We start from the raw sequence: 18,792 nt of genomic DNA, 5'->3' as shown, positions 1-18,792 counted from the left end.
AAGGAAGGGTACTGATTTTTTAAAAATAATTTTACATCCAGCCACTTTGCTGAAGGTGTTTATAGGCTGTAAGAGTTCTCTGGTAGAATTGTCATGGTTACTTAGCTATACTGTCATATCACCTGCCTGCCACATTCCAGGAATTTGACTTGGGTTCTTTGACATGAACTCACATCTAATGGTATCAAGGGAAGCACTGTAGAGAGTGAGCTGTGAAATACCCTGGCACTAATGAACGTCTTCTAACCTTGGTTCCTCCTTCTATTCTGGCATTTTCTTCAGACAATGGCATATTTCATCTCATGACTGAGATGGAAACACTGAGCACTCTGGCAGGAAGAAAGACACACTAAGGAAAGACTGTAGTGCTTACCTGTGGCTGCTAGAATTCTGAAGCAAAGGGCCTTGCAAAATTGAAATTTGCTCAGGAATCTCGTGATGCAGCAATAGAAAGAAAGAAAAAAAGAAAGAGAGAGAAAAAGAGAGAGAGAGAGAGAGAGAGAGAGAGACAGAGAGAGACAGAGAGAGAAAGAGAGACAGAGAGAGAAAGAGAGAAAGAGAGAAAGAAAGAGATAAATCTGCTACCAACCAGAGGGAAACTTGTCTCAGGAAAGAGAGGTACAACATTTTGACAACCTTGTCAGATCTTCTCCCAGGAAAGAATGGATTCTAGACAATAATGTTCTCCAGGGGAGTGATGATGGTAGTGGCAGGTGAGTAATGGAAAGATGGACCCCTGGGTGCTGCATCTCTAGAGTCCTGTTTGCCACCTCAGACCCACCTCTGGGGACTGGTATCCTGGAAGCAGTGTCTGGGGACAAGTCACTTACCCTAATCCTTCTGCTGATCCTGTTGACAATGTCCTTCTGATTCCAGTTTGGGGTAGAAAAAGTCAGCAACTGCCAATGATTTTAATGTCAGGATCTCTACACACTTATAAAGTGAAAAGGCCTCAATGTAATTTTTGTATGTGCATTTTAATCAATCCATCTTAACCATGCTATGACCTGACAGTTTTGAGACATTTACTTTATTGAAGATATTGTAACAAATTTCATGGAAGGATGATATTTTAAAAGAGAATTAAGTATTTTTCAAAGCACAGCTATGGTGGAAAGAGTAGATCTCTTTTCAATGTTTACATTCTGGCAAAGCCCTTTATCTTTTTTATTAAGTAATGTGAGGTTGTGTCTTTAAAAACAGGGTATTTTTGTTTTAATTTAAGAAAATACACTTAACAGAAACATGTAGGCTATATATATATATATATATATATATATTTTAATTGTGGCTTTGTATATGAGTCTTTGCATGTGTGTGTGTGTCTGTCTGTCACTATCTGTCTCTGTCTTCTATATTTGTGTGTGTATGCGTGAGTTTCTGTCCATCATTCTCTCTGTGTCTCTATTTTTTTTTTTTTTTTTTTTTTTTTTTTTTGCCTATGTCACTTTTGCATGTGACTGGGGAGTCATAGAATAATGTTGCCTGTAAAGGACAAAAGAGGTCACGGTAAATACTGGAAGTGGAATTATAGAAGGTTGTGAGTGTCCTAACGTCTATGCTTGGAATGCAGTTCTCATTCTTTGTCAGAACAGCAAATACTTTTCATTGCTGAGCCATCTCAGCAGCCATAGGAAGAATATTTTTTATCAGTATTCAATAATTGCAATTATATGTTTATCTTAACAAATTTAAAATACTTTATATAATTAAATATTTTTATTAATAGCATCAGAAGAGAGTTTTGGAAGACAAGGGTTGAAGTATATAAACTTCCCTGGCCTGGGTCATGCTATGTCATGCTGATCAGCAACACAAAGATCCCATTGTACCGGCCTTCTGAATGCTGAGCTGAAAGTCAAAAGGTATGGACTGGAGAGGTATCTCAGCAGGTAAGAGCACTGGCTGCTCTTCCAGGGAAATTGTATTGGATTCTTGTAGCTTAAATTTTTCTCACTCCTAATTTTAATAATGGTAATTAAATGCTTTGATCTCCCTCTAGCCCACCACTCACCAAAGGTAGTGGAAAAATGATTATTAAGATATAGGGACAGTGGACCTATTTAGAATTTTTTCTTAGATCAAATCCCACCTGAATGGTCAAAAAAAATCAACAATTCAGTCCACAGAAAACAGTAGCAGCAGCTAGATCCACTGGCAAACACTTCACAAATATACCAGCAGTCCAGTTCAGTAGTTGTTGGGAGCCGACTTTAAGCAGAAAGCAGCTATCAACTTTGCAGCCATCTGGAACCATATACCCTGATGAGAGACTTGTTTTTCAAAAGCCTACAACAGCTGAAGAATACTCTGATAAATATATTGTTTATCCCACATAGCTTATTTTGCTGTTTAGTGACCCCAGCTGCATGGTGCATGTGGTAAAATGTTTTCACCTGTGTTCCCCTGCTTGTGCTTATAAATACCCAGGATTTCCTTGTAAGTGTGTGTTGGAGACAGTAAAGGAGACTTGACTACAGATCCTCTGGTTTGTTTCCATTCTTTGCGTCTCTCCCCCTTCTCCCCAACCCCCTCTTGCTAGACCCTTGTAATGACAGCTAGAACAGAGCCGTCATTACAAGTAGTGTTGGGAGAGCAAACATGTATCAGCAGGGGTGTGACAACCTAGTAGAAACAGCTAGGTCTCAATGTAATCAGTAGGAGTCAGCAGGAAGGACCAGGACCAGCAGGGATGCCAGAGGAAGTGCTTTGCCATGCTTCTCTCAATGAAACAGGGATGGGGAATATAGGCAACTAAGAATTGCAAAGCTAGCTATGCAAGCAAGCCAAGCCCCACTAATCACTGTCCTTGAGTTCTATTTGTACCTGCTCCACAAATCACATGTCCTCCCTGGGTCTTCCTTCAGCATGTGTCTTTCCTCAGCACTTATCTTGCCTCAGCAAGTGAGTCTGTCTTAGAAAATCTTAGCATGAGTCAGGATCAGCAGACATCAATCTGCCAGTGGGCCCTAGACAATGGAAGCAGCAAGAATCTTCCAGAGTACCACCAGAAGTTCCCCTCCCCCGGTGGTATTTCTCTCTATGAAGTCACCACAGACAGATCTCATCTATGAAATGAAAGGCCAACCCATACATGCTTGTCTTTAGAGAAGAATCCTTTATCACAAGTCCTTTCACATGCTTGCTTCAGCAAAACTTTCTTTCACCTGTGTCTGCTTTACTGAAACATTGCTTCACATGTCTTCTGCAGGAAAACACCACCTAACACAGCTGACTTTCAAAAAAAAAAAAACAAAAAAAAAACCAGACTTTTCAAATTCAGATTCCTACTATCCACATGGCTGCTCACAACTCTCTGTGACTCCAGCTCTGGAGACCTCATTCGCTGTTCTGAAGGGGTGGGATGAGAATATATTCATTAAGTATACTCCAAATGAGTGTAGGGTGGACAGATAGATAAGAACCAGAAGCTGTGAATGGCGGTGGTTGCAGGGCCTCTATTTTGGCCTAGTATTTGGTTTGATGACTTTCTCTGTGTACAGTTTCCTGGAATGCCATAGTCCCTGTGCAGATGAGTCCAGAGCTGTTGATGTGCGTGAATGTTGGGAGGTTAACATGACATGCATTCCACATCATTTTCAAGTAAGGAATTCTGAATATTTTACCATTGATTCTCTTAAATAGATGGAGTTAGCTAAATAATGATGGAGTTGGCTGTTCTGTCGGTGGCCACACCCACCATGTCCCTAAGAAGTCCAAGAATAGAAGAGTTAGGAGCTGTGAAAGACAATGTACTAAGAACAGAACTTTGATGAAATCCAACTCAAAATATTTTCCAGTGTCACCTTATGACACCAGGCTGGCCTTCCACAGACCTTGAAGACACAGACCTGCTCCACAACGCTCTGCATTTTCATGGGGGATCTTCTAAAAATATCAATCACCCACATTATAGCCACCATTTAATATCTCTGAGACTTAAGGACCCAGGTGTCCTTACCCTTATCCTTTTCCCAAATCCTCTGGAGATGCAGCCACTTCCTGCTACATTTGTGCTCACACGGGTATTTTTATTAGTTCTGATCTTATCTTGGTGACACAATATGGGTTTTGTGACTTGGGGCAGATTCAATGGTTTTAATAGCTGTTGCATGGCAGGCTGGGAAACAGGAAGCAGTGGTCAAGCAGAATGAGAAAGAACTCCCCTACTCCATTTGCTCTTTCCCTGCTGAATCCAAGTGCTGTGAAGTCAGATGTGGCATAGATTTTATCCTTTTGCCAGAGGCTTGGCGCTGTGTCCCAGGTATAGACTAAGCTGTGGGACTTGCAAGAGGGAAGGTCTCCAGGACTGGGCAGGACAGGATGTCTCAATAAATACACAGAAAGATCTCTATCAAGTCCACGAACAACCTGACTTTCCTTATCCACGTTTAGGAGGTGTGCTTCTCTAACTTACTCCTCAGTAAGTGATGAAGAATCTGCCAGGTGAATCAACTTTTTCTAGGCCCTGGGATCCAGCAAAGGACTCAAAAATCACTACTAAAAGGACTAAAAAATCATGGGATTGGAAGGATGGCTTAGTGTTTTAAATGTGCTTGCTGCTTGTGCAGAGAACCCGAGTTCATTTCCTAGTATGACCAAAGGCCATGCACATCCTCCCATTATTACAGCTAATTCATGGGATTAGATGGCTTCCTCTGGATTTCACAGGCATATCCAATCCACTGGTGTGTACTACACACACACACACACACACACACACACACACAAATATCCACAGTAGTCAAAACTAACATTAACAATGAAACCAGTGCCCTCTCTCAAATACAAGTTTGGAGTAGTTGTGAACTTGCGATACATGCCCAGTGGTGGCCTATATTAGTCTGATTTTCTATTGCTGTGACAAGACACCAAGACCAAAACCATCTTGAGGAGGGAAGAGTTTATTTCATCTGACATGTCCCAGGTCACATTTCATCAGTGAGGAAGTTAGCCCAGGAACCCAAGGAAGGAACGTGGAGGCAGGAGCATTCCTTGGAAGACTGCTATTTACTGCCTGCTCAGCCTGCTTTCATATATAATCTAGGAACACCTGCCCAGCTGTGAGTTAGAAATCTATACCAGTGAAATCTAGAAAATACTTTACAGTCTTGGTTATTGACAATCTACTGGCGGTATTTTTTTCTCTGAGGTTCCTTTCTTGTATAAGGTAGCTTTTGCCAAATTGACAAAAATAAAACAACAGCCAGGACAAGGTCTGAATGAGAAATACCTGTGATAGGTTCAAGTGTTTGCTTACTTGGTCCCCAGCTTATGGTGATTTGGGGAAAATAGTGAAACTTCCTGATGTGGCGCCTAGCTGGAAGAATCGTTCCTGCCCTGCAAAGCTTACCTCACATTTCCATTCCATGTGAGGCCATGCTAAGCATCCTGATAGCAGTCACCTGACCTGTCTTTTACCCATACTCTGGATGACCTTTCACCTCCCATTTGCCACCCCGACATTAACACTGTCCCTTGTGACTCTGCAAACGAAGTCATCTCTCCTTTATTCTACACAACACATACTACCCAAGGTTGGTTTGCAGACTGAGCCTCTTTGTAATTCTCTGATGGTTCCTACATGCTACCATTTCCTGTTTTTATGAAAGAGCCCTCAACAAATGCCGGTTACTTTTGGTGATACTTTAGAGCCCAATTCACCAGTGAGAAAAAGGGAAAACCAAGTTGAGTTAAAGCAGAAATGCACATTCCTGGGTGACACACACCAGCCAGTCTGAGCCATGGCTCTTCTGTGCAGAGGCTCTTTCCCTCCATAACTCTGGACCCATGCATATGGTTCTGGATCTGAGACATGGATCAGAATGGTTCAGGGTACAGGGGGTCCTCGCTTTGCTTTAGGAGTACAGACTGAGTCAGGACTGATATCACCTTACTTGATAACCTTCATCTGAAAGAGTTAAAATTTTTTAAACCTTCCACAGATGGAGTCAAAAGTGCAGATCAGCTTGTTCTGCGCTCTGGGTCCTAGGAAACTAGCTATCCACAAGACAAAATAAATGATAAGAGTTCAGAGCTGGGAGTTCAGGACAGCGTGACCAAGCGCTATGGGTACCAGGAACTAAAAACTGACCATAAGATAGATTGAATAGGGTTTGAGCTGGGAGTTCAAGTTAGTGTGCCTGTGCACCCTGGATACCAGGAACTTGGCTGACATATAGACTCTTAGAGAATAGCCTGTTCCTTGTACCCTGTCACAAACTGAATAATGGGCTGGGACTTTCCACAGGTGCTCCCCAATAGCCCTCCCTTACTCCCCCTGGGTTGTGTTTCCCCCCTAAGTTGTGGTTTTGGGCTTTAAATTCTCTCTGTATCCAAAGCCCCGGGGTCGGACCCCACTGCCTCTGCATGGGTCATGGGCCTTGACCTCAGTATACTGATTAAAATATGCCTCTTGCTGATTACATCAAGTTTGGTGTCTTGCAGTTAATGGGTGGCCACGAATTCCTGAGACTTGGGTGAGGTCCTCCATTCATGGGGGTCTTACACATCTGCTTTAGGTGGTAGTTGTCTCTAGAAATTACCAACAGGAAGGACAGACAGACGTGGTGAATTAGGTAATGGAATTATGAACTCCTGGGAACTGGAAACTCTAGACCTTGCCTCCTCACTCTAACACAGCTCTTGGGCCTGTATCCTGGGAGCAGTGTCTGGGGACAAGTCGCCTCACCCTGATCCATGTCTTCCTGGCCTGTGTCACAACTTCCTTCTGAGTCCCACCTGAGGGGCCAATATATCAGCAATTCTGACCATTTACCTCTCAACATGTCTGCAAATACTTGGAGATTCTGTGTATCTCCAAGGTAAATTTGCTTATGTGGTCTACATTCTTCCATATCGACTATGTTGGGAACCAAATTTTGAAGAGACCATTATTTCATTGAAGACAAAATAACTGCCACCAGGAGTCAAAATAGGTCTTTTGAAACCAAGGACACATATTCCTCTTAGAGGAGACCTGCAGGGTTTGTTAATTCCAATCCTTGTAATATTTATCAGGCCAGTGGTTCCTCAAAGACCTCTCTTTAGTTCTAAGGTCAGACCTAGGAGGCCAGGCACTTGGGTAGAGTCTGGCCACAGTCCTAGGCAACAATCTGCTTCTGCTGTTATATTCAGGACCAATATTTCCACTCACTGATTGTGAAATTCATCCTGGGAGTCACTTCCTTGCCTGGAAAGCTTGAGATCTAAGTTGTAAATAGGTTTTAATAAACGCTATTAGTTATTAATATGCCCTGTCCAGCCCCTCAATAGTTGAAACAGGGTCCAATGGAATTTTTAGTCAGCTTTGGCGTAATTAGTGGGTGAATTAACCCTAATCTATTTTTCTACATGTTAGATTGCTTAGTTCCCCAGCTGCACTCCCCAAGTACTTACTGCTTGAGTCTCCCACAAGGTATTTCTGCTTCATTATCCTGTCCTGAGAGTCCAATTCTCCTGGTTACATGCTCACGATCCAACTAGTCTCATGGCTGCTGTCTCCTGTGTCTGTCTTCTTTCTTGATTCCCTCTACTGCCTTCTTTTCTCTCTCATGGTCCCTCCCTGAGATTCCCAGCTCTATAGCTCACAACCCATTTTTCTCTATTCTCAAGTATTTGGTATAGTCACTTTTATTTAATGAATAGCTTTAAATTTGGGGACAAAGTTAATACAACACACAAGTATATCTGAAATTTCACTCCTCGGTGGGCAATGAGATCTTGGGGGCAAATATTTATCATTTAATACATACCAATACCAAACCAACCTCAGTACTAATTGGCATCCCAAATGCCATGCCTGGATACCTTGTTATTGAAATACCACATGGAGTATGAATCTGGAGGCAGTGAGATGTGAGCCCCTAATCATGCTCAAGATTTGACCCTGGTCCTCTATGTGTGGGCCAGGATGATAGGTTAGCAAGGATACCTAAAGTGAGCACCAGGATAGAGAAGGGAGCTATGTATGCTGAGTCCTCAAGTGGAGAAGGGAGAACAAGGACACTCCTACTGAGGTCAGGGTATGTGGGGAAGCTAATGTCTATTGGATAGAGGATTGCTGTTGTGTCACGTTGTTGAAGGTCTATAGGGTTTGCAGAGAAATGTGCTTCTTGCTTGAGACAGGAATCCTGTCCCACAGACACACATTCATGAAGCACCACATGCTTCAGACACCTGACTTCCCTGCCTCTTTAGGGGTCACTGCTACAAAGATGTTATCCTTAAGTAAAGTGCAGGGAGGGGCTGTCATGTGCCTGAACCTATTCAGGCCTCTGGAATCCAGAAAACCAAGCAAGAGGAAGTGCTGACATGTGCTTTAGGGTCCCAAATATGGTCTGTCTTGCTGAATATGAATAGCATATGGGAACTAGAACAAAATCTCTACACAGGAGGCATTACATACAGAGTCTACACAAGAATATTAGTTTTTCTGATAGTGCTATTGATTTCAGTTACAGCACTCCTTATTTTCTGTCTGATGTGCCCTATTCTATAGATTGGAGTTAACATATTATAACAGGATAACTTAACTTCATTTTGAACAGTTTCCCTTTTCATGAAAGATGAGTGGATATTCTAACGACTACTGTGAGATCCTCTTGGCATTTAAGCAATAAGTTATTGCCAATTTGTTTTTATCCACATACTACATGAGATCAGTTTGGATGGATCATAGCATAGTAGAGGTATGTCCGCCATATACTATTAAGTTTTCAGTTGGTTCATTTATATTTTTCATGTCTTACTTTGGAACAGGTCCTCAGTTATGTAGCCCAGGTTGATCGTGAACTTGCAAACATCCTGTTGACAAAGGATCCTCTGTGTTGGTATTACAGACATGATGTAACACCCAGGGCTGTCAGAAGCAATGCTTTGGCTCTAACAACTGTGATAGAATAGCACAGAGATATGCTGTGGGACAATGAGAGAAACAGTCCCTACAAGTGTCAGTGACAGTTGACAACAGAAGACAATGACACCGAACTCATACACAGAACTGAGAACAAGCATAATTTCTACTGAAACATGGATGGTAACGTGACCCAATTTAACATCAGACTCAGGCCTGAACAGGCTGTGTCCACATAAAAGAACAGCACAGACACTGGACAAGGCCCTTAAACTGCCTCAGTTTTGATCACGTGACTTATTGAAAGAATAGGGATGATGAGGTACCAAGTAGACAGAGGTGGTAAGGGACAATGTGAAAGCCCAGGTGGACCCAGCAACAGCTGTGCACAGCCCAGGCCTCCTTTACTTCACACTGTAAACAATAACATATAGGCAAGAGATTCATCACAGCAAACACGAATTTCACAAGGTGCTGAATCTCTATTTTCTCCATCAGTTTTACTCACCTTAAGGACACGAATCAATCGCACAATCTGGCAAGAAGTTGCACAGCTATAAACAAATGCTTAATTAAAGACAGAAGCATAATACTGTATGTAGCTCAGTGAAAGCTAAGTTCAATCAGGGATGGAGATTTCCCAGCCCTCCCTGTGGTAAATACACAAAGGGCAAGAATTGTATTGTTGTCCATAACCTGATGACATTATAGCCATAAAAGACAGGCACATAGTTACAGTCAAATGTAGAAAGAGAAGCCACCAGATCCTGAAAGCACAGTGGGAGAAGAAACCAGAACGAATATTGTATGGCTCAGTGACACATTGAGGGATCTGTCTTATCCTATAGATAAAAAGAACAAGGAAGAAATTTCTGATCAGTCTTTTTAAATGGTGGCATATGAACACATTCAAACTGTCCCAATTCCCAGAGTTCCCATCCCCCAGGGTTCTCTCCTCGTTACACACCAGGTGTCTTTTAAATATGTCACATTTTAATGCTGTAACTGACAGAAGGGCATCCTAGCATAGAAGCCCTCTGAGAAGCTCTACCCATCAGCTGACTGAGATAGATTCGGATACCCACATTAGACAAACATTGGACAGAGGTTGGGGACACTTATGGAAAAGTTAGGGGAAGGATTGAAGGCCCTCAAAGAGATGGCAACAGGAAGACTAACAGCTCAGCTACTCTGGACACCTGGGAGCTCTTGGAGACTAAGCCACCAACCAAAGAGCATACACAGGCTGGCCCGAGGCCCCCACCACATATGTAGCCAAGGGTTGGCTTGTCTGATCTCAGTGGGAGAGGATGAGCCAAATCCTGCAGAGATTTGATGCACCAGGGTTGGGGGATACCGGGTGGGGGCTGCCATCTCAGAGATGAAGGGAAAGAGAGATTTCACGAGAGAAACAGCTATTTTCAAATTTACAGTGAAATGATAAATAATAACCAGAATGTTAACTTTTGTGCATGTCCTCACCTTTTCCATTCTCACATCTTTACTTAGCTTTCTGGCTTTTTTTGAAAATCAGGAATGTACATGTTCACAGAACTATGTCGGAGGAATAGTATGTACACATTCATTAGTCAGTCCCCCACCTCCACCTTGTGTTTGTATGCCAGTATTAGTTACCATTAATGACCAGAAGAGGGCGACAGAAACCATGAACTTGGAGTTTCAGCATTTGTGATCCGGGAAGCCTGGATGGTAAGAATACACTCTGGTCCACAAAGAGCGGCCAGTGCTCCTCACTGCTGAGCCCCGTCTCCAGATCAAGGAGGATCTGTTTTCATGAACATCTTCAGAGGAGTATATATATTTGATACAGAGTCTCACCATGTATCCCTGGCCTGAAACTAGCTATGTAAACCCAGCTGGCACCCAACACTGAGTAATACACCTGCACCTTAACCCAGTGTGCTGGGATTAAAGGCATGAGCCCCCACACTGGCTCACTGTCGATCTATGCCTCGGTGTTTCACTAAAGTGGCACGGGTGGCACTCAAGGTTGTTTAACTGTGAACCTGAAGCATCAATGAATTCTTCATAGTCGGCGTCCTTCATGTCCATCATTCTATTTGTGCTTCCTGGAACCCACCCCACACCTGCCCATTCTCTCACTAGCTACCTAAGCTCAGCAGGTATTATAAATGAAACCCATATATATCAATCATCAAAGCTAACATCAACAAAGGACATTAGGATGAAGGAAACATACAATATTCACTTTTCTGGGTTTGGATTCCTTCACTCAGAATGATTGTTTCAATCGTTTTCCTAAAATTTCATAGTCTTTTTTCCACACGAAGTATTTTTTGAAATAAGATATATTGTTTCATCTATTTCATTTATTCGTTCATTTATTAATTTACTCTCTCATATATTATATCCCCACTGCAGGTTCCCCCCTCCTCTCCTCCAGCCCCTCCCCCGCCAAGTCTCTCTCAACAAAGCAAAGATCAGCAAAGTGTTACAAAGCTACCTGTGCAAGCACGCCATCACTGTCCTTTGAGTCCTATTTATACTCACTCCAAATATCACATGTCCTGCCACAGGACTTACCTCAGCAAAGCACCAGGTGAGTCTGCATCAAATGACGTATCCAGAAACTTCCACTTCAGTTCCACAAGGCCTTTGTCACTGTGGTTGTTAAGGACAAAGCTTGCTGTCTGACAGCCCTGAAGAAACTAGGCTTGGCCATCCATACATAATAAGTCAACTGAAGAGACAGGGACTGTGGAAAGACCTGAGGCCTCACTGGGAAGGTCACCTGTGAGGGAAGATTTGCGGGACACTAAATCCAGCTAGATTTCAGTCATAATGACCTATAACGCCACCCCCCCCCCAAATGACACCAACTGGAGAACAAGTGATTTACTTATTTATTTATTTATTTATTTATTTTTGGTTTTTCGAGACAGGGTTTCTCTGTGTAGCCCTGGCTGTCCTGGAACTCACTCTGTAGACCAGGCTGGCCTCGAACTCAGAAATCCACCTGCCTCTGCCTCCCAAGTGCTGGGATTAAAGGCGTGCGCCACCACCTCCCGGCAGAACAAGTGTTTTAAAAAAATCGAGCCTGTAAGTGTCTACCAGCCTGTCTGCCACCCAGCACTTCCCTTCAATGTGCAACCCAGGGTGAACCATGACCTCTCTAAGACCTGATCTCTGACCAACCACAATGCCTTTGGAGTTCTGGGTCCAAGGTGACCTAGTCTCTGAATCACCTCCTCAGAACCAGCAGTCTGTTTTTCCTAGGAGAAGACCTAGAGTCTCCTGCTCTGTGCTGGCTCGTGATAATTCAGAAACTTTCCAAGGTACAGAATATCTAGATGATGAGTTTACACTGCTGTGTAGCGTCTGTACCCTCCTTGATCCCAGAATGCAACATGACTGAACCGTCAAGTTCTCTTCAGACTTACCCAAATATACATGGGACCCATCAGGTCAGACCTGCAGATGATGTCACCCTGAAGTGTGCGGCTCCTAACTGCTGAGGAAACAGATGGGAATAACCATACCAAAGACATGGAGCTAATAGACACCAGTCCTGGAGGGGAAGGAACCTTCCAGAAGTGGCAGCCGTGGTGGTGCCTTCTGGGGAGGAGCAGAGATTCCGATGTTATGTGAACCATGAGGGGCTGCTAATAGTTTTTATCTAAGTCACCCTTGCTTACTCCTGGCAGATTTGTCCATGTGTGCCCATGTGTCCCACCCCCAACCGGTATTCTTTCATGCTTCCACTGAGAGATAGAACTGTGCTCAGTGCTGCACACAAGGGAAGTGTAATTCTCCTGTTCTCAGAACATGGAAGAGAGAAAAAGAGGTCAGTCACTGCTGCCTACACACCAAGTTCATCTGTAGGATCCTAACTTGAGAGTTCGGCTTAAGTACAGGACAGGAGGACTCTTCCCTGCTCTGCTCTGTACCAGTTCCTGTATTTCTTTGCTAATAAGCTAGAGATTTCTGGCCATAGCTCACCTTCTATGACAGCTGCTGTCTAACTTTCCCCAGTTCATTCTCAGGATGAGCCTGTGTGTTCCCCTTCACCATGGATCTCCATGGTCTTGAACTCCTGATTCTTTTGCCTGCACTTCCCAAGTGCTGGGTTTGCTTGGGTGTGCCATAACACCTTGCTCACCTGAGAAAGTCTAAGTATGTCTACTTATCCCTGTTGAGAAAAAAATTGTAGTAACTAACCAGAAAGTGGGATGTCATTTAGTATGTAAAAGAATGGAATGATTAATAATAAAACAAGAAGTGACTTAAAACGAAAAATGAATAAATAAAACATACTATTTGAAAAGAAAGATTTTCAGTAACTTATCAGATGAGGCTTATACACAGCAAGTATTTGATTGCTATGAGAATTCTTCTCATTGATATTTCTCTTTGAGAATTGAGTCCCCTCTAGCTCAGATAGGGCTTTGAACTCCTCTGCTTCCCAATGGCTAGGATTATAGGCATGTACCATCAAGCCCTGTTACATTAGAAGAATTCTGTTAGAGAAGATTTTCACTATCAAATAATAGTTTACACCATCTAGGGATTCTATTGCTAGAAGAAGAGACACTGTAATAGTCTCATTTTCGTGGAATACATGCCAATTTAAAAGATCAAAGAGAAATTATGATTTTATAGGCTTACATACTTATCTATGACCTAGTAAACAAAAGTGACCTAACCATGGAGCGTTAGATAATGGGTTCTCAACCTGTGGGTCGCAACCCCCTGGGCAAACCTCTGTATCTGAAAATACTTACATTGTGATTAAAATACAAAATTACAGTTATGAAATAGGAACAAAAGTAATTTGATGGCCAGGGGTCACTAAAACATGAGGAACTGTATTAAGCGTTTCCAGCATTGGGAAGGTTGAGAACCACTGCTTTGGATAACCCACTGACAAACATTTGCCAGGAGCTTTGGAAAGTCATTAATAGATTATAAAACAAAACAGGTTCTCACTAGGGAATCCATGAAGCTTGTTCCAAGATTCCCAAAAGATGACCTCACCTCCAGGCAAATCTTAGGCTGGAACCTGACATCTCAGAGCAGGATCCCCAGACGTGGGACCAGAGCTTATGACCAGGACTGGGTTGTGGTCAACCAGGACTGAAGTCAGAGTCACACCACTCTAAACAACATGGACAGAGGTTCTTGCTAACTTCACAGAACTGTGCAGCAGCCAGTCTAGACACCCCTCATTCACAGGAGGTGGATCTCATTCCAGGAAGCTGAATAAAGACCTGCCTAAGTAACAAATATTTCTCCAAAATGTTGAACCTGCATCTGCTGCCACACAGGGTGAGTGGTGCTCTTCTTCCTGCCCACCCTGAACTCCGTTGTAATATAATTAGAAATGGATTGTCTTGCTCCTACAGCATAAGAAGTATAAAAGTCCATTCATCATCCACCAATCGCTCCCCAGAGACTTCAACAAAGATAATGTCTAAGCTCCAAGATAGCATGAGTGATTCTGAGCACTTGACTTCTTCACCATCAACTTAAGGGCTACTTAATGCTTACCAGGTTTTCTATGGAAAATATGTGGCCATATTAATGACTGAGGTTTTGACAATTTGTACTGAAAGGACATGGTAAAGAACACCCTACTTCAAAATGGCATTCATTAACCTAGCATCCATTCAGTGTGCCAGATTCTCCTATGGATGTCAATGCAGCCAATAATGAAAGACTCAATGATGTTTGAAGTCCTTAGTGTGAACAACCTTGAGGAAGTACCATCTGTGCCCATCTAGTGACTTAACAAGGAGAAAAATTGACAAGTAGCCCACTTGGTTAACAAATTCCTTTAATTCCAGCAATTTGGAGCCAGTAGCAGATGGATGTCCCAGTGCTAAGCCAGCCTGGCCTACATGGCCACTTCTGAGACAGCTGGGGCTACAAACTGAGATGCTATCTCAAATGAAAACTAACCTGAAGGGCCCTCGCTGCTCCTGCAGAAGACCAGAGTTGATTTCCCAGCACTTGAGTCTGGCAGTTAACAGGTTCCTTAACTCCAGATCCAGGGTTTCCCACTACCTCTTCTGGAACCTTGTGTACACACAGAGACACACAAACATGCATACAAATAAAGCTGAGTCTTAACATTGTTTCTCCTAAAATGTATCTGTGGGACTACATTTTTCTGTGTTTCAAATTTAAAAAAAATAAACTGCTAAAAGGAAGACACAAAATCCAATGGTCAGTGGTGGGGAAGATGAAAATAAGGACTTCCAGAAATGATAAATATCCCAAACACTCTTCTGACAGCATCGTTTCATGTTGGAAAATAGTTCTTTCTCTTTTCATTCAGCTTTCATGCAATTACTAGTCACTATCTACATTGAATCAAGATTCCCAAACCCTCCAGTTCCTACCATGATAGATATGGATTGAATTAATCCACACAAGCACAGTCACCACAGGAGGCTACACAATGTCTGAGCATGTACAGAGATTCTAACATTGAAAGGTTTGACAACTGCTGACTTACTGGCCTCTGGGCTAGGACTCAAGGATGTTGTGACCTGGACCAGAAGGACAGACTTGTGCTTAGACACTGATGCCAGGATACCAGGCTGCAGAAGTTGGTGCAAGGTGGAGAAGCAAGACTCTAGAAATCCTGCACCCCCAGGAATTAATCTCTCCAAGACCCACCCCATCAGGTCTCTGTCACTACCTCTGGGGAATCTAAGAGAAGCCAATCAGCATCAGCCACATCAGGGTTATAAAGTGAAGAGATACCAGTCCTGATTGAGACTCCACTCATCAGGGAGGATGAGGAACCCTGCACCCTGTGTCCTCCTCCTCCTGTTGGTGGCCTTGCCCCTGACCCAGTATTGTGCAGGTGGGTGCAGGACCTGAAGGGAATTGGCCTTTTGGGGAGCAGGACTCAGCACTTGAACTCCTCATCTCTGCATCTTCTCCCTTGCCTAACCACACCCTCCCTGATCCCTTAGCTGGAGGACCCCTGACCCTCTCCTGCATCTCAGGTCCACAGACCCACCACCACCCCTCCTCCACTCCCTACCAACCTGCTCTGGGTTCGTGCTGAAGAGTCAGGGTATCAATGTGCACCAACCACAGGCTTACACTGGCTGCAGACTTTCAACATTGTGATTTTGGAGCCTGGCATGTGGGAGCCCTGGTTCATCCAGGTCAGCTATGTAGACTCCATACAGGTTCAGGGTTTCGACAGCAAAGCACCCACTGCAAGGATGCAACCTCGGGCTGCTTGGATGGAGCAGGAGCCACCTGAATATTGGGAGAAGGAGACAGCACAAGCCCTGCGCTTGTCACAGACAGGTAGACGAGTTCTTAGATTCATGGTGGATTATTAGGGACACAGGAAGGATGGTGAGTCACCTCAGGGCTGAGATCATGATGCCTCAGTGCCCTCCTGGTCTGGCCCAATAAGCTACACTCTAGGTCCCCAAGTCAGAGATTCAGCCATTGTCAAAGGGACCCCTGGAGACCTGAGACCCCAGAGAACCAGAGACTGTGACCTGGTTAGGGGTTTAGTTTGGGACAAAAAAACGAAGGAGGGGAGAAGCATCACAATGACCAGAGGCTGAATGGGGGTGGGGCAGATTAACACACCCTGCAGGAAGTGTTTGGCTGCAATGTTGCAAGTGATGGGAGCTTCCTCCGTGGTCACTATCGGCTCGCATACTATGGCTATGATTACATCATCCTGAATGAGGACCTGAGCTCTTGGAATGCAGAGGGAAAGACAGCTAAAATGCTATGGAGCTCCTGGCTTCTACCCAGCTGACATCACCCTGATCTGACAGAGGGATGGGAACAACCACACCCAGGACATGGAGCTGCCAGACACCAGGCCTGCAGGGGATGGAACCTTCCAGAAGTGGGCAGCTGTGCTGGTTCCTTCTGGAGAAGAGCTGAGATACACATGTCATGTACACCATGAAGGGTTACCTGAACCTCTCACTCTGAAATGGGGTAAGGAGTGGATGTGAGCACACACTCTGCTGTCAGGAAAAGTGTGAGCTCTTTGAAGAACCAGAGCAGGATCAGGGTTGAGAGCTAGGGTCAGACTACTCACTCTTTCTTCCCTTCCCTCCTCAGAGCCTTCTGCACCAAGCATCCCCATCATGAGAATTCTTATTGGCCTGGTTCTTGGAACTTTGGTGGTGGGAACTGTGGTGATTTTTCTGGTGTGGAAGAAATGAAGGTAAGAAAGGGGCAGGATTTGAGTACTTGTCTCCCTAGAGATCTCAAGACCAAGCTATATGTGTACCCTGCCTGCCTCATTAGAGGAAAGATGTATCCACACAGGCACTGGGGCCTGTGTGCTGACGTTAACGCTATCATAAAACATAAAGGAAATATAGACAAATCCATTGCCATCTTGATGGAGGTGATAGAGACCTGATTCTGATTCCCCACAGACAGAGAGATATCACAGAGAAGGTCCCTGCTGAGAACAGACCCACAAAGGCCAGTTAGTCCTCTTATGTACAATCTCCCATTGTGTTTTCTCCTTGGTCCATGGAGCTGCAGTCACAGTTCTAGAAACTTCCCTGGGGTTTGACTAGGATATTCTGCCCACTCCCACAACTTTACTGCTTCCTCAGTCTCTCATTGGCTGTGTTCTTCCCACAGGTGTGAAAGAGGCATCTGTACTTCAGCTGCCAGTAATTCAGAGTTGGTTCCTGAGACACTTGCAATAGGGAAGACAGGTACCCTTTGTGGGTGCTCATTCTCTCTTGGCTCCACTGTTATAGGTCTTATTCTGTACAGCCATAAGTATGGGCAGTGCCCAGAGGACTGATGCATCTCTCCCAGTAGAATTCAAGTACATATTCTTGAGCTGGGGTGACCTGCTATGCTGGAATTGTTTTCAGTATAGATGCCTGTTTGGGATTATGGTTTAACAATCACCAGTCAGCATTTGTCCTTCATTATTTCCTTCTATAGTGTGAGATACCTACTCTGTGTGACTTCAAAAGCTCCAACTTTTCTTTCAATGGCTGGCACCCGTGTCCAGGTCTCTGTCACCTGTCAGTACAACATAAGGAAGTGAGTTCAGCCCAGACCTGAGTATGACTTCTCTCCACGCTGACCCGTATGTCTTCCCAGGTCATCTCTCCTGATCCAGGAGCAGCGGGCCTGGGAGACCTCCATCAGAGTCTGACCTTTAGTTTCCAATGAGCTGTAAATTTATTCTTCCTTCTTGAACATGAGGATTTGGGGGGCTTTGTTTTTGGGTTTTGGGTTTTTGTTTGTTTGGTTGTTTGTTTGGTTTGGTTTTTGTTTTGTTTTGGTGAATTCTTCCTATAGTTTACTTAATGAGTATACCTGATAAAATCGAGATGAGTAAAATATTAACTCTATCTTGAGAAATTGAAATCCTTTTTTAATGTGTGTGTATGTATCTCTCTCCTGTGTGTATAAAAAAGAGGGAGGGAAGGTGTTGGGAGCCGACTTTTAGCAGAAAGCGGCTATCATCCTTTCAGCCATCTTGAGCCATATACCCTGATAAGAGATGTGATTTCAATAGCCTACAACAGCTGAGCACACTCTGATAACATCTTGGTTTAGATACCTTGGGTGTGTGAGATTAATGGTGTGTGAGATTAAAGGTGTGTGACTTAAGTGTGTGACTTAGAGGTCAGATTTAGAGACAAGACCTAAGGGCATGACTTAAAGGTGTGACCTAAAGGCACAGCTTAGAAGTGAGACATATAAAAGGCGAGAGGCAGACAGGAGAGTTCAGAACAATTTGGAGTAACAGAGAATCAGACACTTCAGTAAGTATAACTAGGAACTAGGAACTAGAAACTCAAGACTTGGGACTTGGACTAGGAAGAGAGATTGAAGAATAAATGGGATTGAATCACACTCTGTCTGGTCTCCATTCTTCGAGTCTGTCCTCACTCTCTCTCTTGCTGAACCCTGACCTGCAGACA

The 18,792-nt window shown here is 43.7% G+C and overlaps 1 pseudogene; it reads left to right on the top strand.

Annotated features, from left to right (window-relative positions):
• The first annotated feature begins 15,637 nt into the window (after positions 1-15,637).
• On the top strand, positions 15,638-17,052 carry LOC117724221 (patr class I histocompatibility antigen, A-2 alpha chain-like; annotated as a pseudogene).
• The last annotated feature ends 1,740 nt before the right edge of the window (positions 17,053-18,792 follow it).

Source organism: Arvicanthis niloticus, chromosome 20 (assembly GCF_011762505.2).
Source record: "Arvicanthis niloticus isolate mArvNil1 chromosome 20, mArvNil1.pat.X, whole genome shotgun sequence".
NCBI lineage: Eukaryota > Metazoa > Chordata > Mammalia > Rodentia > Muridae > Arvicanthis > Arvicanthis niloticus.
This window is presented reverse-complemented; position numbering and strand designations above follow the sequence as displayed.